The sequence below is a fragment of the Staurois parvus genome, unplaced genomic scaffold (genome assembly GCF_062004578.1).
Source record: "Staurois parvus isolate SC_StPar_1 unplaced genomic scaffold, SC_StPar_1.0 ptg000818l, whole genome shotgun sequence".
Classification (NCBI taxonomy): Eukaryota; Metazoa; Chordata; class Amphibia; order Anura; family Ranidae; genus Staurois; species Staurois parvus.
The window spans coordinates 9,074,491-9,098,840 of record NW_028318614.1 but is presented as its reverse complement, the minus strand read 5'-3'; the positions used below and the strand labels follow the sequence as shown (position 1 = coordinate 9,098,840).

General features: G+C 48.9%; 1 protein-coding gene across 1 annotated transcript in view; it reads left to right on the top strand.

The window, feature by feature from the left end:
* Window positions 1-4,750: 4,750 nt before the first annotated feature.
* DAGLA (diacylglycerol lipase alpha) overlaps window positions 4,751-24,350 on the top strand; it is a 75,486-nt gene continuing 55,886 nt past the window's right edge. Inside the window, exon 1 of the mRNA XM_089655041.1 lies at window positions 4,751-4,929. The gene's annotated coding sequence lies outside the window, so the exon portion shown is untranslated. The remainder of the gene's footprint in view (window positions 4,930-24,350) is intronic.

The following is a 24,350-nucleotide window of genomic DNA, read 5'->3' as shown; positions in this document are numbered from 1 at the left end:
TTTTTATTGTAGGTCTGTAATTTTTAGGAATAACTCACTGAAATCTGTCCGAACAAGAGTCTAGTAAACATCCCGGGTATGATAAAATTTGAAACACAAAATCATAAATTATAATTTAATAAATAATCATAAAAAATAATAATATAATAATAATAAATTTAATTCAATAATATAATCAAACCAAAAACACTGAAAAAAAACACTGAAAACACTGAAATATAGAGCCAAGTTTGCACATCATTGAGCAAAGTCGCAAAATCGTTTTCAGTGTCTGATTTCCCCACGAATCATTATCACTCAATTCTGCAAGTGGTTCTGATTTACTATCGCTGTTCTCTAGCTGGTCTAAAACCGCTTTTGACCTAAAGGGATGCTTTTTGGACGCCATGGACATTTCTCAGTTTCCAGGCAAAAAGAACAGTAAAAATGCAGGCAGGGCACAGGACAAAGCACTAGGGACAAAATCTATGTGAAATGGTTTGATACAGTAATGTAATACTATGTGATTTTAGTGTATTTAGTGAATGTCACTTTTTGACATTTTTAAATTTCCCGCCAGTTCTGTCCCCGTATGTCCTGACGTCGCAGGGAACGGAACCCGGAAGACAGATGCCGGCATCAGCCAGAGGACATTGCCGGGGACGCTGCAGGGGGGACATCGCAGGAGCGAAGGACAAGGTAAGTGAAGAAGAGATCCCGGAGCAACGTTGCAGGGTATTCCTGAGTGTAGCTCGGGGTTACCGCTTGTGGTACTGAAATTTTACCCCGAGTTACACTCAGGAATACCGCCAGGGAGGTTAAGGAATCTCGGATGAGAATCGTGAAGAACGCTAGACATCTGTTTATTGATCAGCATAGCATTCATCCGGGTATTCACCCCCCGGAAGACAACCAAAAGGGTTCTCCAACCTTGAGCTATAGCACGTTTGGCCGAAATGAATAGGTAGGATGCCAATTTCTGCTGAGACCTAGACAGACCCAAAATCGGGCAATGCAGGAGGGCCACTCTTGCATCCTTACGGACCGTAATATGAAATAAGGTTTGCAGCAAACCAAAAACCCTAGACCAGAAGCCTATTAATCGCGGGCATGACCACCAAATGTGCAAGATGTCCCCACGTAGACCACAGTTCCCGAAACACCTAATTTCGCCAGTCGGATTATAGTGAGTCAAAGAAATATATACGAGCGCACCTATAAGGAATAAATAGCAGCTGAACATAAGGTAACCAAAACCCCAAAGAGCCAATAAAACATAAAATGCAGCGCTATGAGTAAATGAAGAACTGATACATATATCAATACAATGAGTAAAGGAATTAGTCCATGCAGCAGTTTATAGTATATAGTATAAAGTGACTTTGAGTGCTCTCCTCTAATTCATATGTTTCTGATATTCAGGCGCTGTGCGAAATGGTGCTGAAAAAATGCACACTCACCAGAACGCACAGATAAATGGGCGTTTGTTTAAACATGAATTCCCCTCTGGGTCGTTAGGATAAGGTCTGTAGTACGATAACCTCCCTCCAGGGCTCCTGGGTGCTCCTGTCTGTTCCCTCAATAGGTGGCTTGCGGACTTCTCCTCACAGCACGCTCCTTACCCAGTAGATGGATGAATGGCTTCAGTTGCACCCAGTTTACGACTGTAGCCTGGTTCCTCATAGGAACCAGGCTACAGTCGTAAACTGGGTGCAACTAAAGCCATTCATCCATCTACTGGGTAAGGAGCGTGCTGTGAGGAGAAGTCCGCAAGCCACCTATTGAGGGAACAGACAGGAGCACCCAGGAGCCCTGGAGGGAGGTTATCGTACTACAGACCTTATCCTAACGACCCAGAGGGGAATTCATGTTTAAACAAACGCCCATTTATCTGTGCGTTCTGGTGAGTGTGCATTTTTTCAGCACCATTTCGCACAGCGCCTGAATATCAGAAACATATGAATTAGAGGAGAGCACTCAAAGTCACTTTATACTATATACTATAAACTGCTGCATGGACTAATTCCTTTACTCATTGTATTGATATATGTATCAGTTCTTCATTTACTCATAGCGCTGCATTTTATGTTTTATTGGATTATAGTGAGTAGTCTGAGACAGGGACCCAGTACCACCGCAGGAGAACTTTGTAAGCTGCCTCAAGAGTGACGGTATTGAAGGAACATTTCGCCACCATCCCCCCCTCCAATTCTTTTCAGCCAAGGAAGCTAACATCTTAACCTGCTTGCTGTGCAGCTGCCATAGTGCCACATGTAATCAGTTATGACACCAGCCATTTGATGGTTTGACGGTTTGGTTGAGAGCACAAGCAAATGTGACAGTTTGCACTCCCGGTATGCTGAGAATGTAACTGTTTTTTCAAACCTTTAAATCAATGGATTTAGTTCCACTTTAACGCTTAACTCCAATTTGACGTAAATAAAAGCTGAACATTGTATGCACACCTGTCAGTGGTAAATGAGTTTTTATCAACCCACCAACTGTAACTTTTGCTGGACAGCTTGGTCTGTTAAAGGAAGAAGCTGACAAATAACTGACTTACTGGTCATGCACTAGTAGAATTCCATCTGAAAATGTTTTTTCTAAGAATGTTTTTTCAAATCTATAATTGTTACCCCCCAGTCACACCGATACCAACTTTGAAATTGTGTGACTTACAGTAAAGTCGCCCTACCCATGCCGCCATTTGCAGCCACGGCTGTCAATTACTGGGTCCCGGACGGTGATTACTCGCCCGCGCCCAGTGATTTACGACAATCTCCAACAGGGAGGAAAACTGTTTTGTTTTTTGTGCTATTAAAAAAAAGGCTGACAGATTTGAGAAAAAAAACAATATTTTTGACTTTTTCTATTAAACATGTCCAGTAAAAAAATTTAAAAAATCTAATTTCGTCATAAATTTACACCCTACCCATGCCACCAATCGCAGCCACGGCTGTCATTCACCGGGTCCCGGCCAGTGATTACTCGCCGGCGCCCAGTGATTTCCGACGATCTCCGATGGGGAGGAGAACTGTTTTGTATACTAACAGTTCTCCTCCCTGTCAGCTTGGGCACACTGCTTTGGATGGCTGGGCACAGCACAGCCATCCAAAGCAGTGTGCTTACAATGAAGCACACTGACAAGGCCCCTGATGTAAAACAATCCCTACACACAGTTAACCCTTTGATCGCCCCTGTTAACCCATTCCTGTCCAGTGCCATTAGTACAGTGTCTGTGCTTTTTATTAGCACTGACCACTGTATTGGTGTCACTGAGGATGTCAGTGACACCAAGTCAGTTCCCCCAGTGTCAGAATGTCCGCCGCTGTCCTGCTATAAGTCACTGATCACCGACATTACTAGTAAAATAACATTTAAAAAAAATTTAAGTATCTATACCGCCATTTGTAAATGCTAAAACATTTGCGTAAACCAATTAATTCACACGTATTGGGATTTTTTTTAAGCAAAGACATGCAGCAGAATACATTTTGGCGTAAATTTATGATGAAATTAGATTTTTTGCATTTTTTTACTGGACATGTTTAATAGAAAAAGTCAAAAATATATTTTTTTTCTCAAATTTGTCGACCTGTTTTTTTATAGCGCAAAAAATTAAAAACACACAAGCGATCAAATACAACCAAAAGAAAGCTCATTTCGTGCGCAAAAAAGGATGTAAATTTGATTTTGGTGCAGCTTTGCATGACCGCGCAATTGTCAAAGTAACGCAGCACCGTAGCAGCAAAAATGGCCTGGTCAGGAAGGGGGGTAAATCCTCAGGAGGGCAAGTGGTTTTTAATCAAAGCCAGTGATGAGGGAGTGGGGCGGGACCAAGCTGTGCTGTGTGTGTCTATAGACGCAAGCAGCGTAGCTCAGGATTGAGCCCACAGGTGTGCCCCCCATAGGAAGCAGCTTCTTATGGTGGCACACTGAGAAGAGGAGGAGCCAGGAGTGTCAATGGGGGACCTGGGAAGAGGAGGATCGGGGCTGCTCTGTGCAAAAGAAGCTGATTGGCTCCCATCTTTCAGGCCTGCTCAGTACATAATAGGATTAATCTACTAAAACTGGTGAGTGCTTCCAGGTTTTATTGTCAGATAATGGAACAAGCTAAAGAGAGAAGCTGATTGGCTCTCATGCACAGTTGCTCCAGATGTTGCTCTCTCCAGTTTTAGTAAATCTCCCCCAGAATCTTCCTGCCCTGCTCAGTACATAATGGGGGAGATTTACTAAAACTGGAGAGAGCAACATCTGGAGCAGCTGTGCATGGAAACCAATCAGCTTCCAGGTTTTATTGTCAAAGCTTAATGGAACAAGCTAAAGATAGAAGCTGATTGGCTCCCATGCACAGCTGGATCAGATTCTGCACTCCCCAGTTGTAGTAGATCAACCCCATTATTGAACAGGCCAGGAAGATTCTGGGGGAGACTTACTAAAACTGGAGAGAGCAACATCTGGAGCAGCTCAGCTATGCATGGGAACCAATCAGCTTCTAACTTGAGATTATTGAACAAAGCTTTGACAATTAAACCTGGACGCTGATTGGCTCCCATGCACAGCCGCACCAGATGTTGCTCCCTCCAGTTGTAGTAAATCTGGCCCTCGGTGTCCGGCCAGTTGTGAGAAGTGCCGGTTCTCTCTCCGCCCTCCCCGGCCAGTGTCAGTAACCATCCATCCGCTGACTTTGCTCAGGGTCCCCCGACCCCACCCCCTGGACGTGCCCAGGCGATCCGGTACATCAGAGCGGGGAGCCCCTCCATCCTCCTGACAAGGTGTCACTGAGATTCCCCGGCTCCGTCACGCCGGCCGCGCAGTTACCATGGTTACCGCCGGTGCCAGAGGAGGTTCCGGAAGTGACGCCAGATCCCGCCCCGGTGCGGACGTGCCGCTGCGCCGGGTTCACGGAAAGAAGAAGAGAGGGAGTAGGTGGCATGGAGCCCCCGAGAGGTGAGATGAACGGGGTGGGTGCTGGGCGGCATCCCCGGGGGGTGCAGGAGGGGCCTGTACAGCTGGGAGCCCCCCCTTTATGCAGGGAGAGCCGGGGGCCCGGCTGGGGTGACAGAGAGAGGAGAGCCGGACAGCTGTGCAGTGATGTCAGCGTGCTCACCGCTGGCTGGTGACATCATCACTACACCTGTGTGTGCCCCGATCTCCGAGCAGATGTGTGTCGGTCTGGGTGGATGGTGTGCGATCTCTATGATGAGTGAATGGATCCGACTGACATGGCATTGCTGTACCGGGACTTGCAGCTGATTATTATGGGACAGACCTGTCCATCCTATAAATGGATGGGATGATTGCTTCCAGTTCTGTACATTGTCCTGGGAGAGGGACAGTCCTCCAAATGTAGAGCAGCCACATCCAGGCGATGAATAATGGCACCGCTATACACAGATGTCATCAGTGCTGCCATGTCACTTCATATAGATGGGCCCATATGGAGTCTGCAGAGCGTTGCAAATCAGCACAGACTATTCCTCCAGCCACAGGTTGGTACTCAGGTGCAGGGCTGGAGGACGTGTGATTGGACTACGTCGGGTGATGTCACCATCTGCTCCATTGACCACTATGGTGGCAGATGGCACTTGTAGTCTTCTCATTCTCACAGAGCTCTGTGATTGGATGATGCAGCTGTGTGGGTGGAGCCAGACACAGCGACATGGAATTAAAAAAAATGACAGAAGCCAGCCTGGAGAGGAACCCTGAGATTCTATAAGAGGTATTGGGGACTGTGAACATAAAGTGTCTGTAAACCTCAGACATGAAATATGAACAAAGCATCTCCCTCTGTAGGGTGTACTTGTCTCAATTAAAGGCACTGAGTGTCATTTCTGTTTACTGCTTGGTTCCTCTGCTATAAGTATGAACCACTTCTGCCACGTTTTCCTGCCACCAAGAGAAAAATGGTGACAGGGGAGGGACATCCAGCTGATTGACAGCCTCACCTCTGTTCCTGTGAGCTGTGTGGAGGGGGGGTGTCTCTTTCCTCCAATCAGCTCTCAGAGCTCTCCACACTGAGCTCTGCATTATGTCATTTCAGCTCTCGGTCCCCGCCCCCCTCCCCTTTTTTTTTAACTCTCAGTCAGGCTTTATAAATTCTGCACTTTGAATGGATGTAGGGGACACTCAGATAAACAGGTACAACTTATGTAGGGGGATTTCTTTCATCTCTGTGTATCACCTGAGGCTGGTCACTTCACTGGGTACATGTAAGGGTTTACAACCACTTTACAGTGGAACTAAACCCTCCGATCCTTTTCAGTCAAGGAAGCTTCCATCTTGGCCTCTGTTTGATCTGCAGCTGCCATGGTGCTGACCATGTGATCAGTTGTGACTCCAGACATTTGATGGTTTGACAGTTTGGTTGAAAACACACACAAATGTGACATTCCAGGAATGTAACTGTTTTTTTTGAAACTGTCAAATCGATGGGTTTAATTCCAATATCTAAATATAGATGTAACATGGAACATGGCCAGGAAGATGGACTTCTCTTGTAAACGTTATGTAAACTGAAATACACTTAACGTGGTTGGAAAGGATGAAGGTTTTTTTACCTTAATGCATTCTATGATGAGCCTCATTGCAATCCATCGACGTCAATGACAGTCTCAGCTCTCCTGGGTCTGCCTCCTCATTGGCTGAGACAGCAAGCTGGAGCCATTGGCTCCCGCTGCTGTCAATCACAGCCAGTCAGCCAGTGAGGAGAGAGGAGGGCGTGGCCAAGCTGAGGCTCTGAGTGTGAATGGACACACAGAGCAGCGGGTGCCCCCATAGCAAGTTGCTTGGTGTGGGGGCAGCTGACAGGAGAGAGGGGCCAGGAGAGCCTGCGGGGGACCTGAGAAGAGGAGGATCCAGGCTGCTCTGTGCAAAACCACTGCACACAGCAGGTAAGTATAGACATGTTTATTTTACAAAAAAAAACCTCTAGAATCGCTTTTAATAATATGTAAACCCAACATTTCATATTCCTGATATGTGCCTGCTATATCATGTACTTTTATGAAAAAGTATCCTGTTTTTCTTGTATTGCTTCCTTTGTGTGAAATTCCTGGTGTTCCTGCCAGTCCCTCTACTTTCCTATTAAAACTGATCCTACTAGGCATGACAGCACAGCATGGTCAGTTATCTAGCTGTCCTGGGAACTCAGCCTGCTCTCCTCCACTGATTAAACGACTGCTGGCACTCCCTCCTGCACAGCCATTCACTGGGAAGATCAGTGTTCTGCTGTTTTTCTTCCCCCAGCTCTTATTGAGCTGAGAATAGGGTATGTAATCACTTACTAAAAAAGGTATTTATAATTTTTTTTTATATCTGTACACAAATGTTTTGCCTTTCATTTCTATTTTAACCTGAATGGGTTGATTTGCAAGGTTTACAATCTCTTTAAGGCATTGCCATCCAAGAGTGATCCAAAGTGGATTGATTTTCAGAGGGCATTTGACAGGCATGTTGTGGTGTTATGGTATGACAGGAGGTGTGATGTCGTCTCTTCACTGTCTGTTTTAACCCCTAAAAAACTTGAACCAGCATGCAGCATTTGCAGGCATTGCACACAATTGCAGAGTGGTTGCTACATTCAATTGACTGGGTCATGATCAGCAGGTGATACTGCCCACCAAACACAACAGGGGGGGGACAATGTTTGCCACCGCCTGTGTATACTGTCGTCCACTTAAGCAGGAGTGGTAAAAAAAGAGGCTCAGCTACAACTAACAGCTGATGGGCAGCACAGTGGCTAAATGGTTAGCATTTCCACCTGGCAGTACTAGGGTCATCGGTTTAAATCCCAACCACAGCACCACCTGCCTGTAGTTTGCATGTTCTCCCTGTGCCTGCGTGGGTTTCCTCCGGGTACTCCAGTTTCCTCCCACACTCCAAAGACATGCTGGTAGGTTAATTGGTTCCTGTCTAAATTGGCCCTAGTATGTGTATGTATGAATGTGAGTTAGATTGTACGCCCCTTGGGGGTTAGGGATTGATGTGAATGTCCAATATATATGTAAAGTGTAAATTGACAGCGCTGTATAAGTACCTGAAATAAATACAGCTTCATGAAATCTCAACAGTGTGATGCAGCAGGATCAGTGCAGGGGCACTGCGATAATCCCACCGCACTGCACATCAGCTGCTGCATTGTAACACAGTGGCTGGTGGGAATTGGCCCTAAACCTAGCCTTAGTTCTGTATAGCCCCGTGGTACATAAACAGGTCTCATTTTGACAGAGCGCTGGGTAAAGGAAAAGCTGAGGCCTGAGTTTGGGATTGTATCGGCTTCATAAGGAAATCGGAGTACCATGATGGGTGAGGGTGATCTCCGAGGTAACACTGGGGGGTCCCTGGAGTGGGGGGTGAAGACAGACGAGAGAGCCGCTTGTCTGTTTATAGTCTTCATTGTACATGACAAGAACTCAGGAGAAAAAAGCCAACACGTTTCAGGTTCCCAAATCCCCCTTCATCAGGAGGCACCTAAGCTGCGACTATTGTATCTAATCCCTGATGAAGGGGAGCTCTGAACCCAGAAGCATGTTGGCTTTTTCTCCTGAATACTTGTCACGTACACTAAAGACTTCCTAAATTATAAACAGATAAGTGGTGCCCTCATCCTTTTTTGCATTAAAAAAAAAAATACTTTTTCACCTTTTTTTTTTTTTAATTTTTTTCTAGTTTAGTGCAGCCTGTTTACAACCATGTCTGTCTACATGTAGTCTAGTGAGAGCAGCATGGTATCTTGAGGACAGATCTCCTGATGGTGACTATAGTGGACCACGCCTGGGTAATGTGTTTTGGCACTTGACTACTTGTAGTCTCTGTGTGACAGGGTGACCTTGCTAGAGCCCAGTTGGGAGGTGAGGACAGATTCATTGTCACCCTTTGTCAGGAAGTGCCTGAGGAACAAACTTTATGGCAGGATCACCAGGTATTATTTGATTGAACGTACAGATATAGATAGGGAGAAGATAACAGCTGCTGCGGATGGACAGAGCTTGGCGATGCACCCAGCGGTACTTCCGTTTAGGGCAGAATGCACCCAGGGATGAACACCCAGAACTTAGACCCCTGTCCTCTGCCCTGGCGGCACTGACCCTTGTCCTCTGCCCTGGCGGCAGTGACTCCTGTCCTCTGCCCTGCCGGCAGTGACCCCTGTCCTCTGCCCTGCCGGCAGTGACCCCTGTCCTCTGCCCTGCCGACACTGACCCCTGTCCTCTGCCCTGTCGACACTGACCCCTGTCCTCTGCCCTGTCGACACTGACCCCTGTCCTCTGCCCTGTCGACACTGACCCCTGTCCTCTGCCCTGTCGACACTGACCCCTGTCCTCTGCCCTGTCGACATTGACCCCTGTCCTCTGCCCTGTCGACATTGACCCCTGTCCTCTGCCCTGTCGACACTGACCCCTGTCCTCTGCCCTGTCGACATTGACCCCTGTCCTCTGCCCTGGCGGGAACTGACCCCTGTCCTCTGCCCTGGCGGCACTGACCCCTGTCCTCTGCCCTGGCGGCACTGACCCCTGTCCTCTGCCCTGGCGGCACTGACCCCTGTCCTCTGCCCTGGCGGCAGTGACTCCTGTCCTCTGCCCTGGCGGCAGTGACTCCTGTCCTCTGCCCTGCCGGCAGTGACCCCTGTCCTCTGCCTTGCCGGCAGTGACCCCTGTCCTCTGCCCTGCCGGCATTGACCCCTGTCCTCTGCCCTGCCGGCAGTGACCCCTGTCCTCTGCCCTGCCGGCACTTACCCCTGTCCTCTGCCTTGCCGGCACTGACCCCTGTCCTCTGCCTTGCCGGCAGTGACCTCTGTCCTCTGCTCTGGCGGCAGTGACCCCTGTCCTCTGCCCTGGCGGCAGTGACCCCTGTCCTCTGCCCTGCCGGCACTGACCCCTGTCCTCTGCCCTGACGGTAGTGACCCCTGTCCTCTGCACTGGCGGCAGTGACCCCTGTCTTCTGCCATGGTGGCAGTGACTCCTGTCCTCTGCCCTGTCGACACTGACCCCTGTCCTCTGCCCTGCCGGCAGTGACCCCTGTCCTCTGCCCTGCCGGCAGTGACCCCTGTCCTCTGCCCTGCCGGCACTGACCCCTGTCCTCTGCCCTGTCGACACTGACCCCTGTCCTCTGCCCTGTCGACACTGACCCCTGTCCTCTGCCCTGTCGACATTGGCCCCGTCCTCTGCCCTGGCGGGAACTGACCCCTGTCCTCTGCCCTGGCGGGAACTGACCCCTGTCCTCTGCCCTGGCGGCACTGACCCCTGTCCTCTGCCCTGGCGGCACTGACCCCTGTCCTCTGCCCTGGCGGCAGTGACCCCTGTCCTCTGCCCTGGCGGCAGTGACTCCTGTCCTCTGCCCTGGCGGCAGTGACTCCTGTCCTCTGCCCTGCCGGCAGTGACCCCTGTCCTGTGCCCTGCCGGCAGTGACCCCTGTCCTCTGCCTTGCCGGCAGTGACCCCTGTCCTCTGCCCTGCCGGCATTGACCCCTGTCCTCTGCCCTGGCGGCAGTGACCCCTGTCCTCTGCCCTGCCGGCACCCTCCCCTGTCCTCTGCCTTGCCGGCACTGACCCCTGTCCTCTGCCTTGCCGGCAGTGACCTCTGTCCTCTGCCCTGGCGGCACTGACCCCTGTCCTCTGCCCTGGCGGCACTGACCCCTGTCCTCTGCCCTGGCGGCACTGACCCCTGTCCTCTGCCCTGGCGGCAGTGACTCCTGTCCTCTGCCCTGGCGGCAGTGACTCCTGTCCTCTGCCCTGCCGGCAGTGACCCCTGTCCTCTGCCTTGCCGGCAGTGACCCCTGTCCTCTGCCCTGCCGGCATTGACCCCTGTCCTCTGCCCTGCCGGCAGTGACCCCTGTCCTCTGCCCTGCCGGCACTTACCCCTGTCCTCTGCCTTGCCGGCACTGACCCCTGTCCTCTGCCTTGCCGGCAGTGACCTCTGTCCTCTGCTCTGGCGGCAGTGACCCCTGTCCTCTGCCCTGGCGGCAGTGACCCCTGTCCTCTGCCCTGCCGGCACTGACCCCTGTCCTCTGCCCTGACGGTAGTGACCCCTGTCCTCTGCACTGGCGGCAGTGACCCCTGTCTTCTGCCATGGTGGCAGTGACTCCTGTCCTCTGCCCTGTCGACACTGACCCCTGTCCTCTGCCCTGCCGGCAGTGACCCCTGTCCTCTGCCCTGCCGGCAGTGACCCCTGTCCTCTGCCCTGCCGGCACTGACCCCTGTCCTCTGCCCTGTCGACACTGACCCCTGTCCTCTGCCCTGTCGACACTGACCCCTGTCCTCTGCCCTGTCGACATTGGCCCCGTCCTCTGCCCTGGCGGGAACTGACCCCTGTCCTCTGCCCTGGCGGGAACTGACCCCTGTCCTCTGCCCTGGCGGCACTGACCCCTGTCCTCTGCCCTGGCGGCACTGACCCCTGTCCTCTGCCCTGGCGGCAGTGACCCCTGTCCTCTGCCCTGGCGGCAGTGACTCCTGTCCTCTGCCCTGGCGGCAGTGACTCCTGTCCTCTGCCCTGCCGGCAGTGACCCCTGTCCTCTGCCCTGCCGGCAGTGACCCCTGTCCTCTGCCTTGCCGGCAGTGACCCCTGTCCTCTGCCCTGCCGGCATTGACCCCTGTCCTCTGCCCTGGCGGCAGTGACCCCTGTCCTCTGCCCTGCCGGCACCCTCCCCTGTCCTCTGCCTTGCCGGCACTGACCCCTGTCCTCTGCCTTGCCGGCAGTGACCTCTGTCCTCTGCCCTGGCGGCAGTGACCCCTGTCCTCTGCCCTGGCGGAAGTGACCCCTGTCCTCTGCCCTGCCGGCACTGACCCCTGTCCTCTGCCCTGACGGTAGTGACCCCTGTCCTCTGCCCTGACGGCAGTGACTCCTGTCTTCTGCCATGGTGGCAGTGATCCCTGTCCTCTGCCCTGGCGGCACTGACCCTTGTCCTCTGCCCTGGCAGCAGTGACTCCTGTCCTCTGCCCTGCCGGCAGTGACCCCTGTCCTCTGCCCTGCCGGCAGTGACCCCTGTCCTCTGCCCTGCCGGCACTGACCCCTGTCCTCTACCTTGCCGGCACTGACCCCTGTCCTCTGCCTTGCCGGCAGTGACCTCTGTCCTCTGCCCTGGCGGCAGTGACCCCTGTCCTCTGCCCTGCCGGCATTGACCCCTGTCCTCTGCCCTGCCGGCATTGACCCCTGTCCTTTGCCCTGACGGTAGTGACTCCTGTCCTCTGCCCTATCGACACTGACCTCTGCCCTGGCGGCACTGACCCCTGTCCTCTGCCCTGGCAGCAGTGACTCCTGTCCTCTGCCCTGCCGGCAGTGACCCCTGTCCTCTGCCCTGCCGGCAGTGACCCCTGTCCTCTGCCCTGCCGGCAGTGACCCCTGTCCTCTGCCTTGCCGGCACTGACCCCTGTCCTCTGCCTTGCCGGCACTGACCCCTGTCCTCTGCCTTGCTGGCACTGACCCCTGTCCTCTGCCTTGCCGGCAGTGACCTCTGTCCTCTGCCCTGGCGGCAGTGACCCCTGTCCTCTGCTTTGCCGGCAGTGACCCCTTTCCTCTGCCCTGCCGGCACTGACTCCTGTCCTCTGCCTTGCCGGCACTGACCCCTGTCCTCTGCCTTGCCGGCAGTGACCTCTGTCCTCTGCCCTGGCGGCAGTGACCTCTGTCCTCTGCCCTGGCGGCAGTGACCCCTGTCCTCTGCCCTGCCGGCATTGACCCCTGTCCTCTGCCCTGCCGGCATTGACCCCTGTCCTTTGCCCTGACGGTAGTGACTCCTGTCCTCTGCCCTATCGACACTGACCTCTGCCCTGGCGGCACTGACCCCTGTCCTCTGCCCTGGCAGCAGTGACTCCTGTCCTCTGCCCTGCCGGCAGTGACCCCTGTCCTCTGCCCTGCCGGCAGTGACCCCTGTCCTCTGCCCTGCCGGCAGTGACCCCTGTCCTCTGCCTTGCCGGCACTGACCCCTGTCCTCTGCCTTGCCGGCACTGACCCCTGTCCTCTGCCTTGCTGGCACTGACCCCTGTCCTCTGCCTTGCCGGCAGTGACCTCTGTCCTCTGCCCTGGCGGCAGTGACCCCTTTCCTCTGCCCTGCCGGCACTGACCCCTGTCCTCTGCCTTGCCGGCACTGACCCCTGTCCTCTGCCCTGCCGGCACTGACCCCTGTCCTCTGCCTTGCCGGCACTGACCCCTGTCCTCTGCCTTGCCGGCAGTGACCTCTGTCCTCTGCCCTGGCGGCAGTGACCCCTGTCCTCTGCCCTGCCGGCAGTGAACCCTGTCCTCTGCCCTGCCGGCATTGACCCCTGTCCTCTGCCCTGCCGGCATTGACCCCTGTCCTCTGCCCTGCCGGCATTGACCCCTGTCCTTTGCCCTGGCGGCAGTGACCCCTGTCCTCTGCCCTGCCGGCACTGACCCCTGTCCTCTGCCCTGCCGGCACTGACCCCTGTCCTCTGCCCTGACGGTAGTGACCCCTGTCCTCTGCCCTGACGGTAGTGACCCCTGTCCTCTGCACTGGCGGCAGTGACTCCTGTCTTCTGCCCTGGTGGCAGTGACTCCTGTCTTCTGCCCTGGTGGCAGTGACTCCTGTCCTCTGCCCTGCCGGCACTGACCCCTGTCCTCTGCCCTGCCGGCACTGACCCCTGTTAGTATAGCTGATTAAAGCCTCCGTCTGCATTGGCACATAGAATAACATGCTGGGGAGTTTACTGGCTGTAGAAAAAAAATGCCAGAAGCAAAAACAGCAGCTGTAAAAATGCCCAGTGTGCATGAGGAGTTAAAGTTTATACATTTGTTTAAATGCAACTGACATATGGACTTTATCACAACACAAAGTTCAGAAAACAACTGTCACAGATTAAATTTGTATATCATTTTGCTTCCAGGAAGGATCTGGGATAAATAAATTTTGTAGTAAAACAAGAAAGGTGTGTTTCTTTTTGCTGGAGGGGATGCTGCACACGATGGGTGTGCTAAGTGATTGCTGCTTCTTAGGAAGTTGACGTCTGAGCTGTGCAGGTTATGACATGTGTCATTTATAAGGTGCTCCTCTTTAATTGACCTAAGGGCCCTTTTATACAGGCGTTCAGTTTGGATCCATCTGTCGGTTTTTCCGACAGCTCCAGACTGAACCACACTGTAGAGTGGATTTATTAAAGGCAAATAGACTGTGCAGTTTAGAGCTTACTAAAAGAGATGAAAGTTCACTTTGAAAAAAAATACTTGATCACATGCAAGGAAAATAAAAAAAAAAACAAAACAGCATTTTAATTTGCAAATGATTGGATAATGGAAGTCAGCAGAACTTCCCCTCATTTACTAAGTTCTGGAGCATTTCCACTTGCAAATTCTGTTTGCTTTAGTAAATCCACCCCTCTATGTCTATGGGTGGGTGGCTGTAAAGGGGCCGTTTATATTCGCTTACATTCAAGTCCTTGTCCACTTTTGTGGCCATAAATGAATGTAAACAAAAGTTGTCAGTTTGCATCTGTTTCGTTTTATGTTAATTTGTATGCATGAAATATATTTTTTGTCTATGCTTTTGTCACCTATGACTATTTTCTTTAACATCTAAGACCCCATACACACTGGAAATGTAGCCCTGGTCCATGGGGTTCTGGTGTTTAGCTGTGGGAGGAGGGCATAGATGTCCCTTCCAGCCCCACTGCCAGCAGCCGGTCAAACTGTATGAGAGTGACAGCTGATGCAGTTGGACGATGCACCAAGCAGTATGAATGTTTAGGGCAGTATGTGCTCAAGGACTAATACCCAGAATGCAGATTTTGTGAAGTGAAACAAAAAGAAACCAACCTTGCGCATTACCTCAGTAAAATGTGATTTTATTGAATTAAAAATATAGCACAGTGGCTAAATGGTTAGCACTTCCGCCTGGCAGTACTAGGGTTGTTGGTTCGAATCCCAACCACGACACCTCCTGCCTGGAGTTTGCATGTTCTCCCTGTGCCTGCGTGGGTTACCTGCCAAATCATCCCCTGTGGTGTCAGTGCTCTCGGCTGTCTCAGGTGCTTCTATCCTCTCCTGGTCTTCCTTCCAGTTTCAGATTCTTCAGCCGCTTACCCACAGAAGTCACATCATTAAAGAACAGAGCCATGCCTTAAATGTATGCTGAGCTGCACATGTGTGGCTCAGTGTGCATTAATGGTTAAAACATAGGATAGTGGCTAAATGGTTAGCACTTCCGCCTGGCAGTACTAGCGTTGTTGGTTCAAATCCCAACCATGGCACACCTGCCTGGAGTTTGCATGTTCTCCCTGTGCCTGCATGGGTTTCCTCCCACACTCCAAAGACATGCTGGCAGGTTAATTGGAAACTGTCTAAATTGTCCCTAGTATGTGTATGTATGAATGTGAGTTAGGGACCTTAGATTGTACGCCCCTTGAGGGTTAGGGACTGATGCTAATGTACAATATATATGTAAAGTGCTGCGTAAATTGACGGCTCTATATAAGTACCTGAAATAAATAAAATAAAAATAAAATACTCACAAACAAAAAAAGTATAGCAAGCGTATAAGATCCTCAACGGAACTCTAGGAGTGTGAGACCAGCACAAGTCTTATCACGAGGGAAGACTCTCAAAGTAATGCTGACGCGTTTCGTACGGAGTCCCTTCTTCATCAGAGCTAACTAGACAATGAGTGCCCTCTTCCATATACCCTGGGACTGAAATTAGACCCTCCCATCTGCGCTGGGCAGTCCCAGGACAGGAGGAGGGGCATAGGTGTCATCAGAACATGCCAATAAAAACAATAGAGGTAAACGTCATTAGATGTAGTAAAAAACATTAAGAAGCGCAGAACTGTAGCATATAGAGGGGATATAGTATAGATATAATGCCATATTGGTAATGCTATGTACAGCAAAGATGGGATACAGTGAGATTATATTGTTATTAAATAAGCAGGAATAATTAGGAATAAAATAATTAAAATAATTGTAATAAAAAATTTAAAATAATGAATTAATGAAATACATAAATTATATAATAAAATAATGCAGACATTTTGTGTCCCTTGGTACATCGTTCACACGGCTCGGTGCACCACCCAGCCACAGCAGTTGTCAGATTCGCATTGATTTTGACAGGCTGCTGACCGTCGGGCTGGACGGGACACCTGTGCCCTCCTCTTGCAGCTAAGCTTCCAGTGTGTATGGAGCCTTAAAAAAAAAAAAAAGATGCATAAATGGATGTAAACTGATCTGATAGGAAGATGGATGTGCAAACGTATGTACCTTTAATCAGTATTCAAGACACCTGTGTGAAAGGACCCTAAGCATGCCAGTCCTGGGTTTCCTGCTGGCACTCAGACTGTTGTGGGCAGAAGGAAGCACACTCTTTTCACGTGGATTACCGGATCTTGCAATACCACATTCCTGTATGGAAGCCAAGTATACTTGTCCAAGCGTGAGAGGCTGAAAAGAAACAGTCCCCCCTCCCAAACGTCGTGACTTGGAGTTCAGGTGTCATTGGTATGGCCGTAATTTGTTCTCAAAAGGTCCAGATAACCTGCATGTCTTAGGGCTCAGTTACACCATCTCCAGTGACCTGAGCTTTTCTGCTGAGAATAAATGCAAGTCATCGCAACGGCACATAGAAGACAATGGGTTTCTATGTGCCTAATTCACATCACAGCATTGTGTACATGTGCAGTGCATTGCATTAAAATGCATCACGTATGCATTTTAAGCAGCACACAGCCAATTCAATGCTGACAAAAACCCTTTTTTCTTTTTTCTTTTTTTCTTTTATTTTAAGCCTAAGTAGGAATGCTGTAATAGGAATTAAGTCTTTAAAGCCCAGTCCCGGGCTTAAAAAAAAAAAAAAGTTTTCCCATGCAGTGGGGCTGTGCCCGCACTGTATGGGCTAACTGCTTGTTTTGTCCAGGGTAGAGGAAGAAGCTGTATACTCACCCGATCCTCCGCTCCACCGGCAAGCAGCGCTCCCCCACGGTCCAGCGATGAACGGTTCTGTCATCCTCATATCCAGAGCAGGTCTGTGGGCGTGATGATGTCAGGAACAGTCCACTGCACAAGAGCACTAGTACACTGGGGGGTGCGGGCAGGAGCCACAGCGACTGGTCTTGTGCTAGGAGGATTAGGTAAGTATATCTCTGTCAATCCCCTAGACAAAAACAAGCAGTTACCTCATGCATTGTGCACACAGCCCCACTGCATGGGAAAACTTTTTTTTTTGCCCGGAGTTGGGCTTTCAACATGCACATCAACAAGTGGACCTTCCAATGCATGCCAAGGTATAATAATGCAATGTAATGTACATAAAAATGCTTACAAATACATGGTAATACACACAAAATTTTCAGTGTGTTGTAGTGCATTTTTATTGCATTTTTATGTGCAATATAGTGGGAATGGACCCTTAGTCTAGGTCAGGGGTGGGCAATGTGCAGCTCTCCAGCTGTTGTGGAACTACATATCCCATGTGGCATTGCAAAGACCGACATTGCAAAACTGACAGAGGCATGATGGAACTTGTAGTTCTGCAACAGCTGGAGAGCGGCACATTGCCCACCCCTGGTCTTGGTTCACATCTGTGCATTTGCTTCGGGACGTGTCTGCATGGGCACAACAGTCCATTCACTTGAACGTGCTTCTTTGCCTGTGGAAAACGCAGGGAAAATGTCCCAGACCCTTTTATGAAGCAAAAAGCAGCACTCACAGGAGAGAAGACACCCTAAATTAAGTGTTGGAATCCAAGTGGGTGCTCTGGCTCTGCAGTGTCTTCCGACCACTGGATACAATACGTAAAAAGATAGGAATTGCTGGCAACTCCAAAGTCCATATGAAGACTTTCGTTACACAGGAGTGACATAAAAAGGAAGGTGACACATTCTGGCAAGTAGCTTTGTTCACAAGGCTTCTTGCCGAAATGTGTCAGTTTGCTTTTTATGTTGTTCCTATGTAACGAATAAAGACTTCATATGGATTTTGGCATTGCCGGCTCTTCCTGCCTTTTTACCTTTTCTGAAAGCGCAGCCACATGCTGCGGTTTCATGTGTCTCCGCATATATATGGATAAACACACTGCATTTTCAATGCATTGATTCTTAATGGTACCCCTGTGCATCTGCTAAACATCAGGGCTGCAGGCGCGGGAACACGTGCGATTTACACACATTGCCGCAGTAGTGTGAACCTACACTTACTGTTCATCAGTCCTGGTGACATATCTGCCTGTCCATTTCTAACATAAACTGCCTTTTACCTTACAGTGAAGGAAATAAGTATTTGATCCCCTGCTGATTATGAATGTTTGCCCACTCACAAAGAAATTATCAGTCTACAAATCAAATGGTAGGTGAGAAAGAATGAAACACTGAGAGACAGAATAGCAACAACAAATTCAAAAGAAATGCATATCTAACAAATTATGCACTGATTTGCATGTTCATGAGGGAAATAAGTATTTGATCCCCTATCATTCAGCAGAATTTCTGGCTACCAGGTGTTTTTCATACAGGTAACAAGCTAAGATTAGAAGCAGTCTCTTAAAGGGAGTGCTGCTAATCACATTTTGTTACTTGTATAAAATACACCTGTCCACAGGAGCAATCACACAATCAGATTCTAAACTCTCCACTATGGCAAAGACCAAAGAGCTGTCCAAGGATGTCAGGGACCAGATTGTAGACCTACACAAGGCTGGACTGGGCTACCAAACTATTGCCAAGCAGCTTGGTGAGAAGGTGACAACAGGTGTAGTGTATGTCAATGAACAGTAAACACAGTGCAAGTGGTGTAAATGCCCTTATTTTTTTCTTCTTGAACTATATACAGTAGGTATGAATAGGAACAGTGACTTTTCCAAATATATTTGACGCTTGTATATGTTATGTAGCCCAGTGCAGTACCATGTGTCTGAGGAAGTCACCCATGGATGAGCATATCTCTTACTGGCCATCGTTTCTGGTGACGGATCTATCTACAGTGATCCTAAGCCATGCTTACCTTGCATAATCTCTTCCTTTTAATTACAGCTCGACATAAATAGATTATCTGAGATCTTATTACAGTCACAATTACTACATGTGAAGATAAGTCCTGCTTAACTCTAGGAAGAAAAAATAAACAACTGAATGCAGCCCTGTATACTTTTATGTATCAGGAGATGTATTTGTTTTTAAATGCAAGCAGTGTAAATACCTGAATTTGATGTAGTATCAGTCTTTTACAGTCCCTGTACAGCAAAGCTCAGATTATGGGAACAAAAAGCAGCAGAGGAAGCCAGTGTAGCATGTGTCAAGAAACTTGCTGACAGGAGGAGAGAGCAGAGTGACAAAGAAAGGAGATCATTAGTGTGGTTGGCAGAAAAAAACGTGCATGCATAGAAGGAGCACATGACAAAAAGGTCCAAATTAAAGTCAAACAATGCGTTTTGGGGGTCTAGGAAACTCCCCCTTCAGCAGGGCTTCAGTTTAAAATGAAAAACTTGCATAGACTCAAATTAAGGCTTTTCTGTGCGAATCTGTGCAGGGAATGGGGGAAGGGAAGAGAGTGAAGTTATAAATAAATAATGTAAGGTGGAAGATACTGTTTTGATAATTATTTTAATAGAAATGTCAAAGTGATTTGTTTTTGACCTGAAAAATTAATAAATATTTATAAAAAAAAAAAAAAAAAAAGAATCTGTGCAGGGAAGCTGATTGCTGGAATAAAACATTGCTGGCCAGCACTACCTACATGAGAACAAGATAAAGGATGAAGCTTATCTTTATCCATTCAAGGTTCTCCTTCTTAAAGCAGAGTTCCACCCAAAAGCAGAAGGTTCGCCTTTCTGCCTCCTGCCCCCACCCCTTCCCCTCCGCTGCCACATTTGGCACCTTTTGGGGCAAAGCGGGTTCCTGGTTTTAACAGGTAACCACTCCCACTTCTGGCTCAGTTCACCGCGGTGAACTGAGCCAGACGTTTGGACACTTCCAAGGCCCCAGAGGACTGCGGCCCATTCACAAAGCACAGTGTGCTTTGCACATGCGCAGTAGGAAACCGGCAGTGAAGCCTAGCAGTTTCCCTTAGTCAAGATGGCGGCGCCAGCACTAGACATCGGACTGAACAATCGGCTCAGGGTGAGGACACTTCTGGATGCATGGACAAGTAAGTGCCCTAATTTAAAAGTCAGCATCTACAGTATTTCTAGCTGCTGACTTTTAATATTTTTTGGGGGAGGTGGCAGGGCCAGAACTCTGCTTTAACTGAAGCCCTGATGAAGGGGGTGTTCCTTTAACCCCTGAAACGCGTCACCTGTCTTTTAGCACAATACCAATAATTGAATTAGGACTCTCTTATCTTTTGACCCAGCACTGCTTCCATGTATGCATGTTTATTTTCTGGTGGCCTGCTGGTGTACTGGAGGGTAGCCTCGGCTGTCATGAGCAGCCTAACCTGAGCCAGTGAGCTCTTCAAATGTTTCTGCCCTTCCACTACTTTATATAATCTCTTATCAAAGTCCCAGCACCTCTAAAATGCCTTTCTTCATTGCAGTCACAAATTAGGAGAAGCACAAGACCTGATGGGCCCCTTTCACTTCAGTTTTGCTCAGCAGGGGATCTGTCCCCCTGCTGGGCAAAGTAGAGTAGACAGATGACAGGTCTGTGTCCACTCCGCCTATGCAGAGCAGACATGGCCACAGCTTGCTGTGCTTTATGAGCAGTTGAATGTAAACGGACCGGCTGTTCATTTACACCCGACTGCTTTCCAAGCTGGCCAGACAGAAAGGAATGAATGCCCCTTCTGTTTGTATTTATCAGATTGAAGGTATCCAGGTAGAGAAGAAATGAAGGGTCTGATCGGTCTGCTTGAAAAATGGACAGTGGAGCAAATTGGACCACTTGTGTGAAAGGGACCTAAATGGTACTGAACTGCAGCACAGACAAAGCAGGCCTACTTCTCTGCTAAACAGGACGTTGCTATGTGGCAGAACTGTGTAAAGCTCTGGACTGGATGGACAGAAATAAAAATCCATTGGCAGGTCAAACAGCTGTTTGCCTGGAGTTCAATTTAAATGCCTTACCCACACCACTGGCTAAAATCCTGTGTCTTTTTAGTGGGCCTCACTCATAACGAATGCAGACAATGTCTGTGCCTAATCAAGCAGAGGCAATCAATAATGAAATCCATGCATAAGTATTGACATTTACTCATTCAAGTGGGTCTCATTTACCGAGGAGTCTTAGGAATAATTGCCTAAACTTGCATTGCTTACGGCAGCCAATCACATTTATCTTTAATTGTCCAAGGCTGTGCTGTGTAGAATCTGATTGGATGCTGGCAGCACTACTGACTGTCCAAGGTAGTTATTTTGCAACACCATGATAAATAAAAAACACTGCCTGCAGGGTGCACTGTCTGTGTCACTCATAACTGCCTATCAAATCCTTCCTGTAATTCTGTGATATGCATTGGGGAAATGAGTTTACTGGTTTGAATTTTACAGTCCATTGGAAATCATTGTAGCACATTCACATCAGTTGGACCCGGCACAGATTTGTTATCCAGCTGACCAATTTTGTGCCAGGATCATTTGCATCTCATGACGCTCCTCTAATCATAGTGCTGAAGGTTGCCCATCCTGATTTTTCTGCATGAATGTTTTCCGGAGCAAACGGACAATTGTAGTTAAATGACTTGTAATGAGGCAGGCAATGCTTTTTTAGCCTGTGCATGACATTTATCTTTAGGGAACGGCCAGCTTTGCCATTTGCTGCTTTCACAACTTGTGTTTACATATTTATATCTATTGTATTTTTTAACATTTTTTAAAAGTTTGGTGACCTGAGAGTTAGATTCACCATACACATTACAATCTGATTGTACAATCTCCTTTAGGTCTACCAACAACTATGTAGTGCAAGAGCTTGCCTAATTGGATACAAACAGATCGGATCATTTAGATAGGTCCTTATAGTTTTGGTAAATCTAACGTTAATTGTACAGAGTTTGTTTGGTCAGATTGTATCGTGTATGCTGATTTTAGTGTGACATTAAATAAATATTAACTAGAACTTTTGTTTCTGATTAATTTATTGCTAATTATCTCTATTTTGGGCATTTGGAGACAGATTTATTATGACTTGTAGCCAGGCCCGGACTGGGACAAAAAATAGGCCCGGCACTTTGGACTGAGCAGCCCAAAGCCCGGGGACCCTTTCCTCGGAGCCTGGTGGCAGAACGCAAGGGTCTGGTCACAAGACCGACCTTTGCTACCCTTGTAATTCTTCCACTAGTGTCAGTAGGTTTTTATTTTTATTTAATTTTTACAATTTTGTATTTTATTATTTTTCAACATTTTTTTGTAGGCGACAAAGAAAGAAGGAAGGAGGGAAAAACAGAAATTGGGAAAGAGAGAGGAAATAAGAGAAAGAAAAGGACAGAAACAGGAGACAGAGGAAAAGAAAGAAAGAGAGAAAGAAAGAGGCATATAGAAAGAAAGAAGGAAGGAGGGAAAGAAAGAAGGAAGGAAGGAGAGAAACAGGACACAGAGAGAGAGAAAGAAAAAGAGACATATAGAAGGAGGGAAAAAAGAAAAAGAAAGAAGGAGGGAAAGAGAAAGAAAGAAAAAAAGAAAGGAGAGAAACAGGAGACAAGAGAGACGTATAGAAAGAAAGAGGGAAGGAGGGAAACAGGAGACAGAGAGAGAGAAAGAAAGAGAGACGTATAGAAAGAAGAGAGGAGGAAAACAAGAAAGGAGAGACTGAGAGAGAGGAAGAAAAAAAGGAGAGAGAAAGAAAGGAGAGAAACAGGAGACAGCGAGAGAGAGAACTATAAAAGAGAAAGAAAGAGATGAGATGAGGGAAGGGACTGCTGGAGGAGATGAAGGGGGGGTGCTGGAGGAGATGAGGGAGGGGGCTGCTGGAGGAGATGAAGGAGGGGGCCACTGGAGGAGATGAGGGAGGGGGCCGCTGGAGGAGATGAAGGAGGGGACGCTGGAGGAGATGAAGGAGGGGACGCTGGAGGAGATGGAGGGGACGCTGGAGGAGATGAGGGAGGGGACCGCTGGAGGAGATGAAGGAGGGGACGCTGGAGGAGATAAGGGAGGAGGCTGCTGGAGGAGATGAGGGAGGAGATGAGGGAGGGGACCGCTGGAGGAGATGAAGGAGGGGACCGCTGGAGGAGATGAAGAAGGGGGCCGCTGGAGGAGATGAAAGAGGGGGCCGCTGGAGGAGATGCTGGAGGAGAGGCGGCCGCAGGGGGGAGCATACAGGAGCTGAACGCATGCAGGAGATTGATAGGAGAGGCGGCTGGGCTCACATGGAACCAAGAAATGCACTGTCCTCTATGTGCTGCTCTGCCGCCTCTTCTATCCAGGCGGCCCCGGCCCACCGGGAAAAAGCCCCGGTGGGCCCTATGGCCACTCCGGGCCTGCTTGTAGCAAGAGGGACAACAGCATTGTTGTATATAGCTTCACTGGAACTTGGAATTGCTCAAGGCCCATTCACACCAAATGTATTTAGTGCAGCGGGTTGCAATGTGAATACAGCTTCGCAACACCAACTGCGGTGAATGGAATTATATTAGAGTGTCACTTGCTACATTTCAATAAAGTTCTTTGAAAAAAAGGAAACAGAACACTGCACTGTGATTGGTACTGGTGCCTCCTGGCCCTTTAAGGGGTTTCTGACGCCGGGAGGCAGGGCAGGGTTTAACCTCCCTAAAGTGTAATATATTACAAATTAGCAGTTCTTAGATGTGGTGTTAGTTTCTGTTATTCAAGCTTTTTTTATTTATTTTCACACTTTCAGTCCTGGAGTGACAACACTTACTGACTGTACTATATCTGTGATGGGGCAGTGTTGTCACCCAAGGCTGCCTTTCTGATGTGGACTTTCAGAAACCTCCCCCCTCTTTCAAAGCCATCATATGAAGTTTCTGTTGCTCAGATGTAGTTTCCTCTTACTTCTCAAATGGTCAGTCTCATACAGTAGCACCAGAGCCATTCATATTGTTTGTCTCTATGGGCAGTGCCTGGGTTTAACATAGGGCTGTTTGCTTTTTGATGTTTGAACCTTGACATCAGCAGAGCGGCATCTCTCTCCACGCTCTCCCTCCTCATAGGGCAGATTGATTGAGGACAGCGGGAGCCATTGGGATCAAGTCTGCGTGTCCCACCAAATGAATTCACTCCCTATGGTGGCACGTGTGCAGAGGAAGAGCTAGGAGCCCCAGCGGGGGACTCGAGAAGAGGAGGATGAGCGCTGCACTGTGCAATACCATTCACATAGCAGGAAAGTATGACATGTTTGTTATTATTGAAAAATTAAGGTTTGCAATTTCTTTAATCTCAGCTAAAGCTAATTATCTTTGTAAACGGCAGTTTTTTTAGAGCGAGCAGCGTGTAGGCATTGCAAACATTGAAAAGGAGCCTAAAGTTAAGCCTTATTCATGTAGGAAGTGA